Raw genomic sequence first — 18340 nt, 5'->3', positions numbered from 1 at the left:
TAATGTCAATGAATGGACAAAAACGGTCTCGTGTATAACTACCAAGTAGGCCAAACTATTATGTTTTCATAGCCAAAAAACAAATACACATGCCTCTGCAAAATGGGTGGCAGGTGGTGTGTCTACATGAAGTCTACTGTGAAGATATTAGAAGAGTTTTTTTTCTCATCTGAAAGAGGGTTACACGAACAAGGTGTGGTTCCTTTCAACTGGCAGTGACTTTTAAAAAGACAAATCGAGTAATGTACTCTCTCTTTGGCAAATAAATCCAGAGGCCAACCTGCGCCTAAAAGCGCCATATGGTTCTAATGCAGTTGACGTAATTTATGTACACGTTGATCGCAAGGTCAGAGAATCAATCACAAAGAGGAGGTAAGAGGGAGTTATTCACCCTGAGAATGATCTCAGCCCTTTAAAACTATCCCAGGCATCTAGACAGGCATCTCTGAAGAGGAATTTGGCCAAGTAAAAATTGGCTCTCTTCTGAGCAGATGGACCGCTGGATCTGTTGTGTCCACTTCATCTCTCTCACAGGCCTAGTCAGTGGCACGCCGCTGTCACAACAAGCTCGATCCACCCAGAGGTCCTTTCTCATTCTCTTGGTGTTTGGTTAAGAGACTGTCCAGGGCGTGGTTCCACAGCCGTGCATGCATGCACGCCCACACTCAGCTGCACGCGTGTGTGCACTCTGGAAGGCAGACACTGGCCTACTTGTTCTCCAGGCGTAGACGGGAAATGTTTGATGACCTGCGATAGTCTTTAAAAGGTACCAATCGTGGAAACAAGGGGACTGAGCCAAGCAGGACTGAAACAAAAAACACAGTCCACAAGTTCCCTGTGGAGCTGCCGGCCTTGCTGTCGGATTCAGACGTGGGAAACTCTGGAAAAACAGCTCACTTCTGGCACCTCTGCATGCGAGTGTGCATATGCACATTATGTCAAGTGCATCTGCATTCAAGAAAGAAATCTGTCTGGGCTGATGAAAAAAGTAGCAGAGGTGTGAGTGTAAATGGTGGGGGTTGGGCTGGCAAGGGGTAAGTTATCATGGAAGCTAAAGGGCCTTTGAGCAAAAAATAAATAAATAAATAAATAAAAGTGGGTCAAACAAGTTTATAGCAGCGGTGGGCTGATAGGAGTGACCTTCAGCAAACACGCAGTCACCTGGTAGCCTGTACAGACAAAACATACACTGTTCTCCCCTTTTTATTAATAAAGCTCATTGCAATGAGGAAATCCACTCAGCAATACACACCATCTCCAGAGACAATAGGCGGTGTATTTCTACCCGCAAGTTCACACACTCAGTACACTCAGTCCATCCTCCCCTCTGAGGATTTTGCCTATCACTAGAGAGGATTGGATCACATGTACAGTGTTTCCTATCATACCTCTTCATCTGATTTTTTTCCCTGCATTTTTGCCTCATTATTGTCATTTCTCAAGTGACGCTTTACCTAACACACAAGCAAACGGTTATCTAATCACAACTTGGCTGCAGAGGTCATGGGCAAAACACACAAAAGGGAAAAAGGGAGGGTAAAAAGAGGAGGTATCACATGGCTTGGCTTGTACCTCTGTTTTAGACTCCGTGTCCACCTCCTCCATCGCCATTTACCTCCCTCCAAGTTGTCAGCTTGTCAGTCTGATTTTCTCCCACGATGATAACGACGCCCAATTTTGCATGGAGAAACACCCAAACTTGTGTCACTTTCTTCTTCTTCCTCCACTGCTGAAAGTTAAGTAAAATTAGGAGCGCTTTCTCACATTCAAAGAAGCACAGAGTTTCTGGTAGGGAATGCATTCTGCACAAGGGATTGAACAGACTCGTCGACACATTGACTTTGCCACTTTGCAATGAGAGTTAGAGCTTGGAGTTGATAGTTAGCCAATCACGTTTTGGCTTAAACAAGCACAGAAACCACACTGAAAGCAACAAGTGTCCACACAGCAGACTAGCAGTGGCGCATTCAAGTGTGTGGAAATATTTTACTAAAAATGAGACCGGTAGCATGATCACTTGCAAAATAAACAAGTCTATCCTCATATATAACAAAAGCACAAGTGCTATGCATGGCGATCAAAAGGCAGCCACTAACACTAGCTGACCAACAGCCTTAAATCCTCACATCAGCTGTCAATTACAGAATAAACGCTCACCTGTAACAGAGAAGAGAGAGAATGTATACTTTTGCGTCTGCTTAGACCTGGGTTCGATCAAATCCCGGGGGTTCGGTGAGTCAGTATCAGGGGTTCAGCGAAGGAAAAAACAGGCAGTGTATGTGTGCGTGCGTACATTCGACCATAAAAGCCTTTTCACTGAATTTAGTAGGGCACAGCGTGCCGTGGATGAACCAATTCATTGTGTGTGTAATGCGAAAGCGTGACGAGGGAATGCTGTGTCGCATCCCATCACGTAGCGAGGCTCAATGTGTGTGGGTATTTGTTAATTGAAAGTAAATCACTCCCGTAACTTCTAGTACTACTTTTTATTAGCCCGTCAATAGGGTTTTTCATTGTTTATTAGCTTTAAGCTGGCAATATTCGGGAACAAAGGTAAAATGCAGGATTTCTTGTGTTTAAATACTGTATATGTGTGTATAATTCTTTTTGTTGTGTTTAGTTTACAGTAAACTCCAACTGTGTTGTCAACAGCTTAATCGCCCAGCCCTACTGTGATATTTGTTTTGAATTATAGTACAATAGCAAGTAGTGACCCTGCAGTTGCACTACAATGTCTGACTGTCCGGACGTAGCTCAGCTTTCCATAGTTGACATAATGTTGTCCTTCTTTAGACAGCAACTACAACTCAACAGTGCCTGAAGAAGTACGCTCCCTTATTTATACCTTAGCTGCTTCAAGGTGGTATTTATAAACAATCAATTTCACTCAATTTACTGAATTTCACAAAATCAATTAACCAGGTAATGGATTATTATGCCCATCCAATGGCTTTGCATTGTAACATGCAAGACAAAATAATTCTCAGCACAGGAAACGTCTTGTTCAAAAAGCTCAGGTTAGTCTTAACTTATGAAAGAAATAACAGGAGCTAAAGTAAAATCAGCGTATAAATGTGACGTTTCCACCAAATATAAATAAAGCAGCGTACAAACATTTCAAGGTAAATCATGGTGACCACATGCCGGGGGGGGGGGGGGGGGGGGAATTCCTCTCTCCGTGGCTTTTCTTTTCAAAAAGGAAGAACTCCTGTTCATATTGACTGAAGATATTATCTATACAAGCATGCCTTCACAGCAGCAAGATTAACATACCATACTCTTTCACTCCTTCAATGACGCTTGTGTGGAAAGCATGGCAGTAAATGCCTCTGTGACAGTGACAAATCTGATTTGGAAATGAGGCGGTGAGAAAATTCACTGTTTTAATACAGTAACATAAAAAGTGGAACATGAGGCATTTGTGGAATGACCACATGCTGCATTCAATTAGCAATAAGACAATGGCTGGACAGTCGGCAGTCGTGACTGAAGTGGGTTGTGAAGAGGCGGAGCGACCGTATGAATGTACGCCTGCTGCAAATAAAACGGAAAACATATTTTTTATGTTGCATAATAAAACTTTTCACAAAAACAGAAAAAAACCATCAAAGACACAAATGTTTAAACTTATCTGTGTGAAACTGTCACTAAGTAAAAACATTGAACTTGACATTCATTTATGTGGCACCCTTTTATCAACATTTCCCCCAATCAGGAACTGACGGCTCATCTCTTGAAACGAAGGTGAGTGAAAGTAAAATGCCAGCAAACATTTAGGAAGGAATTTGAGTGCAGTATCACACTAGAGACCAAAGACATTTTTCTGGTTTCCTCACATCCTGTCATGAATTGGCTGTGAGTAATCTCTTCAATCTAAAGGACACAGCTAGGCTCTCCTTGATGCACAGCCCATGATTCACATCTCACCGCACACACTTCCTGTGTAACAGCTCGACCTCCAGTAGAAGAGAACTAAAACACTGATGCTATTTCACACGAGGGGACTATAAAGGGTTTTTATTGCTTTGCAGCGGGAAACAAAAATGTGGTCAAGATGGGGAAAACTATTTACTGGAGCGCAATCAACAGCTCACATGTTCGAAGTAACACAAAATATGAGCTGCAAATTTGGAAAAATTACACCCACTGAAGACTTCATTTGGTACCATGGAATGACGTCTGTTTGCATTGCATCATCACAAGAGGCATTTCTAATACTGTGGAACCTAAGTTTTCATGTGCCCCAGTTTCCAACGTTTTATTCACCAAAATTTGTCCCAGTTTTCGAACATTCTTTTGGTTTTCGTAAAATTGAAAATACCATACCAAAGTTGGCCACTAATTTCAGGGAATCGAGCGCCCACACAAAGCACCCCATGTGCATTCGTCAACTGTAAACCCAACCGTTTACTGCCACCGACGTATAATTTCGTCAAGTACATTTTTCAATGTGTGGGTGTGGAAAAGGGTCTTTCCCAGCTTGTGTGTTAAAATACAGGTTTGTAAACCACTGTAATAACTAACAGAACCTTGTAGATTGCACCATTCCGTCGCTTTGGATTTGAGATCAGCACAGCTTTTATGTAGAAGATAACGATTAGGCGGTGAATCTCGGCTTGTTATGTTGATTATTAGGGAGAGAAATGCCAACACGGAAGTCAGACAAGTTCAGGCATCTCACACTCAAGCAAAGTATGTACAGTATATGTATGGTATAAACAAGAGTATGTGTCACGGTAGGAAGCAGAAAGTGTGTGTCGCGATCGTGAGAAAAGCTGGAGTGAATGACAACTGCCATGTAAAAAAGCCACCGATGTTCAACTCCAGCCATGTGGTGAGTCAGCGTTGTTCACGGCGCGTTTCATAGCTGTATGTCTGTAAAAAAAAATTTATAACAAAAGTCCTTTCTCCATCTTGTTTTTGTTGTTTTATAGGTTGAGGTTTCACAAAAGCAACAAATTATTAGCGTCAAAGTCACTGTTCTGCTTGACGTTTCTTTTCATCACAGTGGAAAGTTTTAAGTGCCGGCCAATGGATGGAGACAAGAAACACCATGGAATTCAAGAAAGAATTTGTAGCAAAGGACGAAAAAAATGGTGTACTCATGGCTGATCTCGTCAGGATGTAAGGTGTAACATGATTTGATAAAGAAGAAGAGAAACACTATAGGATTGAATAAAAAAAACTCCTAGCAAAGTAAAAAAAAAAAAAAAAAAAGGCGGATTACCCTTTCAAACAATAACCTCATCCTCCATCTCCCCTCGCAGTTTTACACATACCATCCAGAGTCTTCAATAAAGGTAAAAGTTTTGGTTCATATTTTGGGATGTCTCAAACAGATTAATTGGATTTATCTTATTTCCTATGGGAAAATATTTTTTCGTTTTTTAATATACAATTTGATTTTGGTCAGACTTTTTGGAACGGATTAATCAGAAAAACCAAGGTTTTACTTTATTTTGGTTGCCACGCTTAATGCAGATTAAACAAGGCAACCACAAATATAGATAATTTTGGGATATTACAAGGGTTTAAACGATCAGGATTTTTGGGGGCGATCACAAATTGGCGAGTTTAAAAATCACAAGATGGAGCAATGTGTCTATTTAAATGACTTGTTCATTAACTGTACTGTATATACTTGTGTACTTAATTGCTAAAAAAAAAATCTATTTACAATAAATAATGTTTCTTTGTCGAGTTCAGGGTGTACCCCGACTCTCGCCCGAAGATAGCTGGGATAGGCTCCAGCACGCCCTCAACCCTAGTGATGATAAGCGGTACAGAAAATGGATGGATGGGTGGATGTTCATCTATTTATGCCAGTGAGGCATAGTGACAGACAGAACAAATGAATGGTCTTCTATTAGATGGCAGGATACAGTAATTAATGCATCCACTTTTTGTGACATTTTTGTTTGTTGGTGTGCCGTGAGATTTTTCTATTGTAAAATATGTGCCTTGGCTCCATCAAGGTTGGAAATCACTGCTCTAGTCAGGTAATGTATTCTAATAAGTCAAGTCAAACCAACATTACAACATAACAGAAATAATGGGTGCTATCTTACTGTAATTGAATTACTTTATTGTAATTAAATTACTTCACACACACCAAAACTATAGCGCATGATTCAACAGAACGCTGGGATGTTTACTTACAACCGTTAGTGCTAGCAGTAGCTTGCTAGGCTACATAACATTTTGTTGCCTGTTTGCGAGCCGTATCGCATTAAAAGTACGTGAACATACCTCAAGCAAGCCTTCAACGAACATAATCTCCCGAGCACCGGTGACCACCAGCACACGTTTTCCCCCATTTTGTTCTTATAATACACGCGTTGCGATATCGTCGCCATGGTAACGAGTGTATCCGGTCACGTTTGAGTTTACAAGATAAAGCCCAGTGATCGTAAAAGACGGGATGCGGTGGTATCGGAATACAAGATATTATTGCGGTAGTCTGACGTTAGTGCAATTGTGAAAGACCAAATTTTTCTTGTAGTCTGATCCAGGCATTACGTGTTGTCTGTCTCAAACCGCCGACATCTTTTTTTCAAAAAACTTTATTGGTTGTCAGATATTTACAGTTCTATGTCAAAAGACACGCAACAAGGCTAAAAATAAACTAGCTTTTGGATTCAAATATACTGTACACAATGGCCACATGGAGTAAATGTCTTTTGCAGAGCCGATCAATGACATCATTGAACGGATCGGCGAATTATGTCATTAAAGCCGATCAGCATAAAATGCTTATTATCGGCTGATACCGATCAGGCCGATCAGATCGGTGTAAAGTCTAGCTATTACCTAAAGATCTAGACTATAGATTATAGAGAGCTCGTATATTGTAATGTTAATGTGGCAGTCACTATATATACTGATCCTTTCCAAAAAATTGGAATATCATGGAAAAGTTTATTTCTATAATTTCATTCCAAAAGTTAAACTTTCATAGATTATAGATTCAGGGCCCACAATTTAAACAATTTCAAGTATTTATTTGTTTATTTTTTACATAATTTTGGCTTCCAGCTCATAAAACCCATGAAATCAGGAATTCAAAAAATTTGAACACTGAAGAAATCAGCCCAAATTTTGCAGGCCATAAATGTTTTAAACTTGAGTGTCGCACACTAATCATTTACTTAACTTAAAGCAGCTGTACAGGTTTCCCCAGGTGTAATTAAATTGCTTCAGTTTGGTTCAATTGTCTCAGTTGGGTACAATATGGGGAAGACTGCAGACTTGACAGCTGGCCAGAAGACCATCAAAAGGTTCATAGCTATGGAGGCTGGCTGGCATATCAATTGAAACTCCAGTGGAAGGACAAAATGTGGCAGGAGAAGATGCACCACCAAAAGAGATTACCGTAGGCTTATCAAACAGAGAAGATTCAAGAATCTAGCAGAGATCCAGAAAGAGTGGAATGAGGCGGAACTCAGAGCTTCAAAAACCACCACATTCAGACGCATACGGGAAATGGGCTACAACTGTCGGGTTCCTCGGGTCAAGCCACTTCTGAGCCTGAGCCACCGTAGGAAGCCTCTCAACTGGGCCAGGAGAAGAAGGACTGGACTGTTGGCCAGTGGTTCAAGGTCCTCTTTTCCGATGAAAGTCAAGTGTGCCTTTCATTCGGGACTCACAGTCCAAGAGTTTGGAGGAAGACGAGTGAAGAACAGAACCCAAGCTGCTTGAGGTCCAGTGTGAAATATCCACAGTCAGTCATGATTTGGGGTGCAATATCCAGTGCAGGTGTTGGTAAACTCTGCATTCTTAAATCCAAGGTCACCGCAACAGCCTATCAGAATGTTTTAGAGGGCTTCATGTTTCCTTCTGCTGACGATCTGTATGGAGATGGAGAGTTCATCTTCCAGAAGGACCTGGCCCCTGCCCATACCGCCAGAAGCACCAAAGCACCATTCCATCAGTGTTTGACTGACCAGCCAACTCGCCGGATCTAAACCCCACTGAGAATCTATGGGGTATTATCAAGAGGAAAATGAGGGGCACCAGACCCAAAAATAAAGAACTGACAGCTAGCATCAAGGAAATCTGGGCTTTCATAACTCCCAGGCAATGCCACAGGCTGATTGCCTCAATGCCACTGCGCATCGAGGCAGTGATTGCTTTAATCACTGCCTCGATGTATTGAAGTATTAACCAAGTAACCAAGTATTGAAGATTAACATATCGTTTTGAAAGTACCATATTTTGATTGATTTAATGTACCCTCATTTTTTTCTTTTATTTCTACAAAAACTGAGAAGTAAATGGTGATTTCTTCACAGTATTCTAATTTTTTTAATTCCTGATTTTGTGGGTTTTGTGAGCTAGAAGCCCAAATTATGTAAAAATAAACAAATAAATACTACGTAATTGTTTAAATTGTGGGCCCTGAATCTATAATCTATGAAAGTTTAACTTTTTGAATGGAATTATGGAAATAAATTAACTTTTCCATGATATTCACATTTTTTGTAAAGGGTCTGTAGAAGACAAAACACATGGCGAAAAAATGCTTTTTTTTCTTAAAAAATAATTTTGTTCCACCAGCTAAAACTGATAAGCACTGTGGAATGATGCGTAGCAATAATGCAGCATAACATTTCACACAAGGAACCAGAGGATGACAAGATTGCATCATCTTCATAGACAAACTACAAATAGATTGCGAGTGACCTTTGGGCATGACATTGGTTAAATGATCAAGATGGTGTGTGTGTGTGTGTGTGTGTGTGTGTGTGTGTGTGTGTGTGTGTGTGTGCACGTTGGAGTTGGGAACTGGGTTAATTCACTCCTCCTGTTCTCTCAATAAAAACAGATGGAGGCCGAACTGTCATGCACAGGATTTCCTGCTTCCATAGTGTCGAGTCTGCGACATAACAAGGCACTCTCACACATATACACATACAAAAACACAGGCCACCTGTTACTCATTGCCCATTGGTAAAGCCTTATGTCAGCTCTGAAGCAGGTGGAACATTGAGACACTTTGCAAAAAGCCAATGAAAAAGATGTCATACAATGAAGACACACATACCCTTCTTAACTGTGACAATTCATATCAATGGATGTATGAATGCTTCAGAATTGCAAGCGTCCAGAACAAGGCCTCCTCCCTGTAGAATGAATGAACAACTGGTGCTTTTATCATAAATGATTTCTGGAGCATTTGACATCACTTTTCCCTTATGACAAAAGCCTGCATAATACAGAGATGAAGATACAGTATGAAGCGTTGTCATGGAGTTGTCAAGTGTTGTATAATATTGGTTATTCTGCCTATGGAAATGTTCCTTAGGCAACTTCATGTGAGGCCTGAGTAAATAAATGACCCTTTGTCTGGTAGTCTGTACGTTCCCAGTGGCTGCACATCTGCCCCATATTTCAGTCAAAACCCCTAGTTTTGCATTTGAAGTGTCTTGTGGATGGACGCATGGCTCTCACTCTGCGGCCGGAGCTGACCAGTGGGAGGACACGGAGCCGACCTGTGGCAAGTAACGCCGCCTCGACATCTGTGTTTATCCTCCAGCAAGAAGCAACAGGCTATATTTACCCCAGTCGAACATGACCGGCACAGGGAAGTCAGAGGAAGGAGGATGCAGTCTGGGATTTTTGCCACATCTGTTCGAGCCATTGACTCGTACACCAGCCTTTATATTAGGACTAATGCAGAAAGGGTCTGTTGAGGTTTTTTACATGTAGAAGTGTGATACTCTCAATCCTCCTCCGCACAGATTGGCAAACACCTTGAGGAAATTCTCAATCCTGTCTGTTTGGTCAGTGTTTTATAGCTGGCTAGGTGGCCATAAAGCAGAGACATGTCTCTTTGTGTAAATCACTGACCTGTTTTTTAGCGGGGTAATTATGAAAAAATTGCAATCAATCCCATCAAGCTCTCTATATGTCCTTAGAGGATATGACTGTAAATGACGGTGCTTAGCAAAGGATGGGAATAATAATTTATTTTTCAAGGTTTACCAAACTTACTCTGGGACCCTAAAAATGAGTTGCAGTGCAGGTTTTATTGTATTGAGTAAAATGCTCATCAATAAGGCACGCAATTGCTTTTTTTCCCCCATTCATGTTTGTCATTGTAGATATCTCTTCTGTTTTATCATTCATTTATGAACAGTATATCGTCACTGTCAGGCAGAATCCTTGCTGCTCCAAATCCAATGCTTTTCAGGTCATCAAAAAAAAACACCATCTTGCTTGCGTTACCAAACATCCCATTATTAAAGTTTGTATTCCAGTTTATGTTGCTATTATACATTTTTGTGCACCAACGTCAACACAACACCTCCCCATACTCATGTCCAATGGCAAATTTAATTCCCTAAGTAAATAACTAATTTATTACACTGTCATTGATTAGGATTTTATGGGCAGGTCACCACCGCCAACCCTTCAAAGTCTGCATTTGAGCTGAACCCCCCAGCACAAAGTTTTAATACTTGACAAAAGCTAACAACTGTGGTTAAGACATCTTTGCAAACTCTATTTCAAAGGTGTAAGAGCCATGAGTAATGCAATAAAAAAAGACAATGAGCTTACTAGACAGTGCAGCAGGCGGAAATTAATCTGCACACAAATTTACCTTCATGGCTGACACTTTAGATTGGTTAATTTGGAAAAATAACACACCATGTGCTAACTGACCATTGGTATCGATTTCTGAAGAAATATTAAATTGACCATAGTTGGACATAAGAGGTTCCCGGTCAACAGCGACGGTGTAAAATATTTTATGGGTCGATCCCGACAAGGAACTCAGATTTCTAATTTGGGTCTTGAACTGTAAAAGTATGGCAAACTCTGTCTGGATTTAGTCAATTAATTAATCTTTAGGAATTTACGAGTTTGTCAAAATATTGTAGAAGCATTGAGACAAGATAAACTTCAATATTTGTCTGCAACCAAGTTTTCCATCTCAACTAGTTTTTTCTCTAAAGAACAACAACATGATGGCTCCCATGAGCTGAATCTGTTTAATTGTTAAAACTATTGTGAAAATAAAGTCTTAAAATAAGACTCCCATGGGCTCACCACCTGTGGGAGGGGCCATAGGGGTCGGGTGCAGTGTGAGCTGGGCGGTGGCCGAAGGCGGGGACCTTGGCGATCCGATCCCCGGCTACAGAAGCTGGCTGTAGGGACGTGGAAAGTCACCTCTCTGGCAGGGAAGGAGCCCGAGCTGGTGTGTGAGGTCGAGAAGTTCCGACTCGATATAGTCGGACTCGCCTCCACACACACCTGGGGCTCTGGTACCAGTCCTCTCGAGAGGGGTTGGACTCTCTTCCACTCTGGAGTTGCCCATGGTGAGAGGCGCCAAGCAGGTGTGGGTATACTTATTGCCCCCCGGCTCGGCGCCTGTACGTTGGGGTTCACCCCGGTGGACGAGAGGGTAGCCTCCCTCCGCCTTCGGGTGGGGGGACGGGTCCTGACTGTTGTTTGTGCCTATGCACCAAACAGCAGTTCAGAGTACCCACCCTTTTTGGAGTCCTTGGAGGGGGTGCTGGAGAGCGCTCCCGCTGGGGACTCCATTGTTCTGTTGGGGGACTTCAATGCTCACGTGGGCAATGACAGTGAGACCTGGAAGGGCGCGATTGGGAGGAACGGCCCCCCCGATCAGAACCCAAGCGGTGTTCTGTTATTGGACTTCTGTGCTCGTCACGGATTGTCCATAACGAACACCATGTTCAAGCATAAGGGTGTCCACACGTGCACTTGGCACCAGGACACCCTAGGTCGCAGTTCGATGATCGACTTTGTGGTCGTGTCATCGGACTTGCGGCCGCATGTCTTGGACACTCGGGTGAAGAGAGGGGCGGAGCTGTCAACTGATCACCACCTGGTGGTGAGTTGGCTCCGATGGTGGGGGAAGATGCCGGTCCGACGTGGCAGGCCCAAACGTATTGTGAGGGTCTGCTGGGAACGTCTGGCAGAATCCCCTGTCAGAAGGAGTTTCAACTCCCACCTCCGACAGAACTTTGCTCATGTTCCGGGGGAGGCGGGGGACATCGAGTCCGAGTGGACCATGTTCCGCGCCTCCATTGCTGAGGCGGCCGACCGGAGCTGTGGCCGTAAGGTGGTCGGTGCCTGTCATGGCGGCAATCCCCGAACCCGTTGGTGGACACCAACGGTGAGGGATGCCGTCAAGCTGAAGAAGGAGTCCTATCGGGCCTTTTTGGCCTGTGGGACTCCTGAGGCAGCTGATGGGTACCGGCTGGCCAAGCGGAATGCAGCTCTGGTGGTCGCTGAAGCAAAAACCCGGGCATGGGAGGAGTTCGGTGAGGCCATGGAGAAAGACTTCCGGACGGCTTCGAGGAAATTCTGGTCCACCATCCGACGTCTCAGGAGAGGAAAGCAGTGCACCACCAACACTGTGTATAGTGGGGATGGGGCGCTGCTGACCTCGACTCGGGACGTTGTGAGTCGGTGGGGAGAATACTTCGAAGACCTCCTCAATTCCACCGCCACGCCTTCCCATGGGGAAGCAGAGTGTGGGTTCTCTGAGGCGGGCTCTCCTATCTCTGGGTTTGAGGTCACTGAGGTAGTTAAAAAGCTCCTCGGTGGCAGGGCCCCGGGGGTGGATGAGATTCGCCCGGAGTTCCTAAAGGCTCTGGATGTTGTGGGGCTGTCCTGGTTGACACGCCTCTGCAACATCGCGTGGACATCGGGGACAGTGCCTCTGGATTGGCAGACTGGGGTGGTGGTCCCCCTTTTTAAGAAGGGGGACCGGAGGGTGTGTTCCAACTACAGGGGGATCACACTGCTCAGCCTCCCTGGTAAGGTCTATTCAGGGGTGCTGGAGAGGAGGGTCCGTCGGGAAGTCGAATCTCAGATTCAGGAGGAGCAGTGTGGTTTTCGTCCTGGCCGTGGAACAGTGGACCAGCTCTACACCCTCGGCAGGGTCCTCGAGGGTGCATGGGAGTTCGCCCAACCAGTCTACATGTGTTTTGTGGACTTGGAGAAGGCGTTCGACCGTGTCCCTCGGGGAGTCCTGTGGAGAGTGCTTCGGGAGTATGGGGTACCGAACCCCCTGATACGGGCTGTTCGGTCCCTGTACGACCGGAGTCAGAGTTTGGTCCGCATATCCGGCAGTAAGTCGGACTCGTTCCCGGTGAGGGTTGGACTCCGCCAAGGCTGCCCTTTGTCGCCGATTCTGTTCATAACTTTTATGGACAGAATTTCTAGGCGCAGCCGAGGCGTAGAGGGGGTCCGGTTTGGTGGCCTCAGTATTGCATCTCTGCTTTTTGCAGATGATGTGGTTCTGTTGGCTTCATCAAGCCGTGACCTCCAACTCTCATTGGAGCAGTTCGCAGCCGAGTGTGAAGCGGCTGGGATGAGAATCAGCACCTCCAAATCTGAGACCATGGTCCTCAGTCGGGAAAGGGTGGCATGCCATCTCCAGGTCGGGGATGAGATCCTGCCCCAAGTGGAGGAATTCAAGTATCTTGGGGTCTTGTTCACGAGTGAGGGAAGAATGGAACGGGAGATCGACAGGCGGATCGGTGCAGCGTCTGCAGTGATGCGGACTTTGTATCGGTCCGTTGTGGTAAAGAAAGAGCTAAGCCGAAAGGCGAGGCTCTCAATTTACCGGTCGATCTTCGTTCCTACCCTCACCTATGGTCATGAGCTGTGGGTCGTGACCGAAAGAACAAGATCCCGGATACAAGCGGCCGAAATGAGTTTCCTCCGCAGGGTGCCCGGGCTCTCCCTTAGAGATAGGGTGAGAAGCTCGGTCATCCGGGAGGATCTCAGAGTAGAGCCGCTGCTCCTCCGCATTGAGAGGAGCCAGATGAGGTGGCTGGGGCATCTGATTCGGATGCCTCCCGGACGCCTCCCTGGTGAGGTGTTCCGGGCATGTCCCACCGGGAGGAGACCCCGGGGACGACCCAGGACGCGCTGGAGAGACTACATCCTTCGGCTGGCCTGGGAACGCCTCGGGATCCCCCCGGAAGAGCTGGATGAAGTGGCTGGGGAGAGGGTAGTCTGGGCGTCCCTGCTGAAGCTACTGCCCCCGCGACCCGACCCAGATAAGCGGTAGAGAATGGATGGATGGATGGATGGTATTATGGTGTTGTAAAGAGCAAATAGTTGAGCTCTTTAAATCAATTTAAAAATGACAGTAAATGTTCATCTTAAACACAACACAACAGTTTACAATGACATAGTCCAGATGGCACCTGTGGCTTAAGGTGTCTTCCTCGCTGTGTGAGGAAGATTCTCTAAAAATTGTGATGGATGCTGATTTAGACGTGTATGTGGCCTCACTTACAATCATCCATTTCTATTAGCCTTTATTTAACTAAGATGCTAGATTGCACAATGATGCCTACCCCAAGGAAAAAACAATCTACTTTTAACAAACACCACGAGGTCTGCCAAAGAGTGGTGGTCAGGGAGGGAGAGCTAAAAGCGGCCTTGATGCCAAAATGCTCACTGTCGTGCCTTGAAAAAAAATCTCACAAGGCGCCCCTATGGAGAGATTTGATTGCTCACTCACAGGATAGGCACGACAGAGCTGCTTGTGTACAGAACAGAACAAAGTCAAAAGCTGATGAGTCACCCCGAGCCAGCCATACATCAGAGATTCACATCATGGTTACAGGTGCCACTTGGGTTGGCAAAATTCCATTTACTTCATTAAAAAATGCTTTGTTCCAGGAGATACGCAATGAAGCACTAGTGCAAGGTGTAGATATATTTGAATGTTTTTAGTTATTTTATCAGTCTGATATTTGATAGAATAGATGACTGCTGCCTCTGGTTCCATTATAACCAGAGTTTTTCATGAGCATTTTTTTTCAATGAGGAGATTTGGACATGTCTGAGCAAGGAAAAGCCCGGGTGTGACTGACATTTATGGATTAATTATGGATGAATTCCATTTAGCTGCCTCAATATGATGCTCAACAACATGAAGTCAGTACAGGGAGAGCTTGATCACTCTCTGAAGCATCCCGTGGCTGCTCTACGGGTTGCCCCCCTTATCGTTCCCTTGTCGGGCTCCCCTATCCGCCCTCCTTTCCACCAAACAGGGGACACCGGGCTGGGCGGGGACTGGGTACATTGTGGGCCTGGCGGGTTGGTGGGGGGCTTCTCGCTCTCCTGGGGGTGCGGGGGATGGCTGGGGATTGTGGCGTTGGGTCCCTGAGGCCATCTGCGGGTGGCCGGTTTTCGGGGCACCTCGGTGGGGCCAGTGGACCACACTGGATCGCTCGGTGTGGGATGTGTCCCGTCCACCAGGCCGCTCTTGGGTGGACCCCTGGGCCCCTTGTCCTGCATGCTTCCCCTCCTGTCCCTGTCCTGTATTGTCCAGTCCTTCCCTCACAGGGTATAGCACTACTGACCCATACAACGCTCGAATCCAATGGGTCAGTGTACTAGGTATATAATTCTTTACTTTCCCCATCTTGTTTACAGATAGTGCTTTGTCTTTTGTTGTCTTCTTTTCGGATATTATATTGTTACCTTTTCACACTCTTTGCTTTTTGTGTTTTCTGTCACTGCCCTTTAAAAAAAATGTTGTGATTGGCTGAATGACTGTACTTCTCAATAAATATCCATCAGAATACAAAGAAACCACAGTGGTAGCTTAAAATATCCACTGTGACACAGTAAAACTGTTCCGGCATAAAAGGGATACAGATCCTCCTTTCTGCTTGACCTAAAAGCCGAAAAGGACACACAAAAAAAAAAAGGAATCCGCTGAATCTTTTGTGGTTGCTGGGTTCCAATGAAACTCTCCTGATAGACCTTCCCTGGCTTTGAGTGAATACCTGCACTAACCGTTCAGTGTTTGCATCAGTGGTGATTGTAGCAGGTCTTCCGCTGCATGGTCTGTCAAAAACAGATCCTACTTTGAGAAACTTGCCATGAATGGCGTAAAACTATACTACACGTTGGAGCAGTATGACGGCCATAAAGCTTCTTAAACCGGTGCAGAACTGCAGTCGGGGACAGAAAAACTTATTTCCCGGCAACAATTTTGCAATGCTGCTCGAGTGCTAATAGGGAAGCCATTGTCAAATGCTGATGGCCTCACGTCTGCCCAAATGATACCTGAAACGAAATTGAAGAAAAAAAACAAGTGTATACAGACTTTTGGGAGATACTAGCTACAGATCGTTTGTGGCATCAGTCCTGGTACTTTTCTGACAAACCTTGTATCTGACATGGCATAAATGAATAACCACCTCATTGAGAGTATTAAAATATCGATAACAACCTATAGCTTGTGTCGGTGTAGCTAATTTCAATCACTTTCATGTGTTACAACCACAGCAGCAACACAACAGTGAGTATATAATAATTTGCCAAATGCACGTTTAGATATTCAACATACTGTAAGCACACACGTCTTTTGGCACTGGTGCACTGTGATGTGCACGTCCAAACACGTTACAGCACGCACAATCCTCCAATTTTTAACATGTTGCACGAAGCCTTCCTCGGTAAACCGGGTCACACTTGTACAAACTACGTGTGTGAGCACGTAGAGCCACAACATTTCCCACGCCGCCTGCCATCGGCAACTTCCAATTGCAGCACAACAGTACTCATCGACATGCAGCGCTCGTCCGTGTGAAGGGGGGGGGGGGGTCCTAGAAGCCGGTTGACCCCCCCCCCGCCGAACAAAGCTCCCATTGTCTGGATGTTGTAGTTTTATTGTGCCCGCCTGGACCCTCGCGTCTGTGATGAACTCTGCTGGGGAAAAACTACAAACGGGAAATCTGCATAGCTCAGTGAGCATGCGCAAAACGACAAGAAGGGTGACGGTATTAGGGCAGTTAATAAAAGTAGCCCGGGGAAGCGACACACTTCTTTAATCTTGAAGTCAACGGCTGTGGGTTAAAGTGCCGTGAAGAGTCGTTGGAAGCCTTTTTAAAATGGAACGTTCAGATTTCGGTAAAGACGCCACGGGTAGCTTTTAACTGAAAGTTGGACGCTTCGGTTTCCCCCTGTTCAGTGTTTGCCTAGCTCGCTAATACCGCTCGCCACTTTTTTCGCCGCTTAAAAAATAGCCCAGCTGGACCAATTGAAACTGTTTTGAAGAGCAACAAAAAGAGCTCGTACCTTCATAAAACTGCGACTAGGGTCGTCCTCCGGCTCCAACGACATTAAGATTAGACTCCAGACATGGTTAAAAAGCAGCCTCCAGTTGCTGTTCCCTGAGCGAGACGTTGCCAAGAATGCTCAACCGAAACCACGGCGGAGTGCTCGACCTCATTGCGCATGCGCAAACTCAGCGCACGGGCAGGGGCAGCACTAATGGGCTGGGAGTGCAGAGTGGACAGTGAATGGCCATCTGGAAATGTGGGGTGGAAAATACACTGCGAATATTATGCGTGTGTCCTTTACAACACAAATTGAATCCATTATTTCTACATTTTGCCTTGAATCGAATTTTTGTTCGCATCATCAATGATTTTTGGCGTAAAAATAGCTCTGTTTGCATTTAAATATGCACGACTGCCATAAAAGAAACGCTCAACGAATGAGCATACTTAATGGATCCCTTATCGGTCAGCTCCTACCTACACATCAGTCAACAGCGTCACTTTGTGGTTGCAAGGCACAGTGCCGGTCTTTTTGGGGCCCCAAGCAGAATTTGATTTAGGACCCTCTTCCCACCTCCGGAGACCCAAGGCAAACCAAGTCATGGGTCAAAAGTTTTGTTTTCACCTAAATGCAAGGTCTGCAATGAAAATTTGTATCTTAGCTGTTGTCGTAGGAACTCTGTTCTTTTTGATAATATGCTATCAAGTTGTTGTCTCGCATGAAACGTGTATGGAAAACATACATATTTTTGCGGTGTGGGAGGAACCTGGAGTACCCAGAGAAAACCCACGCAAGCGCATGAAGAACATGCAAACTCCTTTCAGGAACGCAGGAGCTGAGATTAAAACCTTGAACCACAAGTCAGAACTGTGAGGCTAACCACTACGTACCATGCTGCCAGCGGTGGTTTAATTATTTCTGAGTGAACAAACTGATTGTTGATTTCTGCTGTAGTACTTAATATGTTTCCAGGATTAGAAGAAGAGAAACATTATGCCTTACCAGGTAGGTACATTTGATCAAATTATACTGTTAAAATATTTGTTCTCATAATTGACCGTGTCATCTTTTGTGGTGTCTTGTTTTGCGAACAAGGTCCTCACCGGCTGTCCCGCCCCATCCACAAATAAGAACACAATTTGACTGTTGTTGACCTGTGGTCAAATATCTAGACTATTGTTCTGCTGTGGTTTGTATTTTGGTACATTCCCCAAAAAAATCAACATCAAACCAGGCCAGGTAGGGGGACGAGACATTGCTCTGGCTGCCG

At 44.8% G+C, this 18340-nt stretch overlaps 1 protein-coding gene across 17 annotated transcripts in view; it reads right to left on the bottom strand.

Moving 5' to 3' along the window:
- The window catches only part of sipa1l3 (signal-induced proliferation-associated 1 like 3), a 112598-nt gene extending 95357 nt beyond the window's left edge, over positions 1–17241 (bottom strand). For 15 of the 17 annotated variants that reach the window (XR_009789922.1, XR_009789923.1, XR_009789924.1 and 12 more), the window contains exon 1: positions 17086–17241. The gene's annotated coding sequence lies outside the window, so the exon portion shown is untranslated. Of the gene's footprint in view, positions 1–1572; positions 1730–17085 lie in introns of all 17 variants that reach the window. The other 2 variants (XM_061783238.1, XM_061783239.1) reach the window with 2 other exon arrangements.
- Positions 17242–18340: the final 1099 nt, after the last annotated feature.

The sequence above is a fragment of the Phyllopteryx taeniolatus genome, chromosome 8 (genome assembly GCF_024500385.1).
Source record: "Phyllopteryx taeniolatus isolate TA_2022b chromosome 8, UOR_Ptae_1.2, whole genome shotgun sequence".
Classification (NCBI taxonomy): domain Eukaryota; kingdom Metazoa; phylum Chordata; class Actinopteri; order Syngnathiformes; family Syngnathidae; genus Phyllopteryx; species Phyllopteryx taeniolatus.
This window is presented reverse-complemented; position numbering and strand designations above follow the sequence as displayed.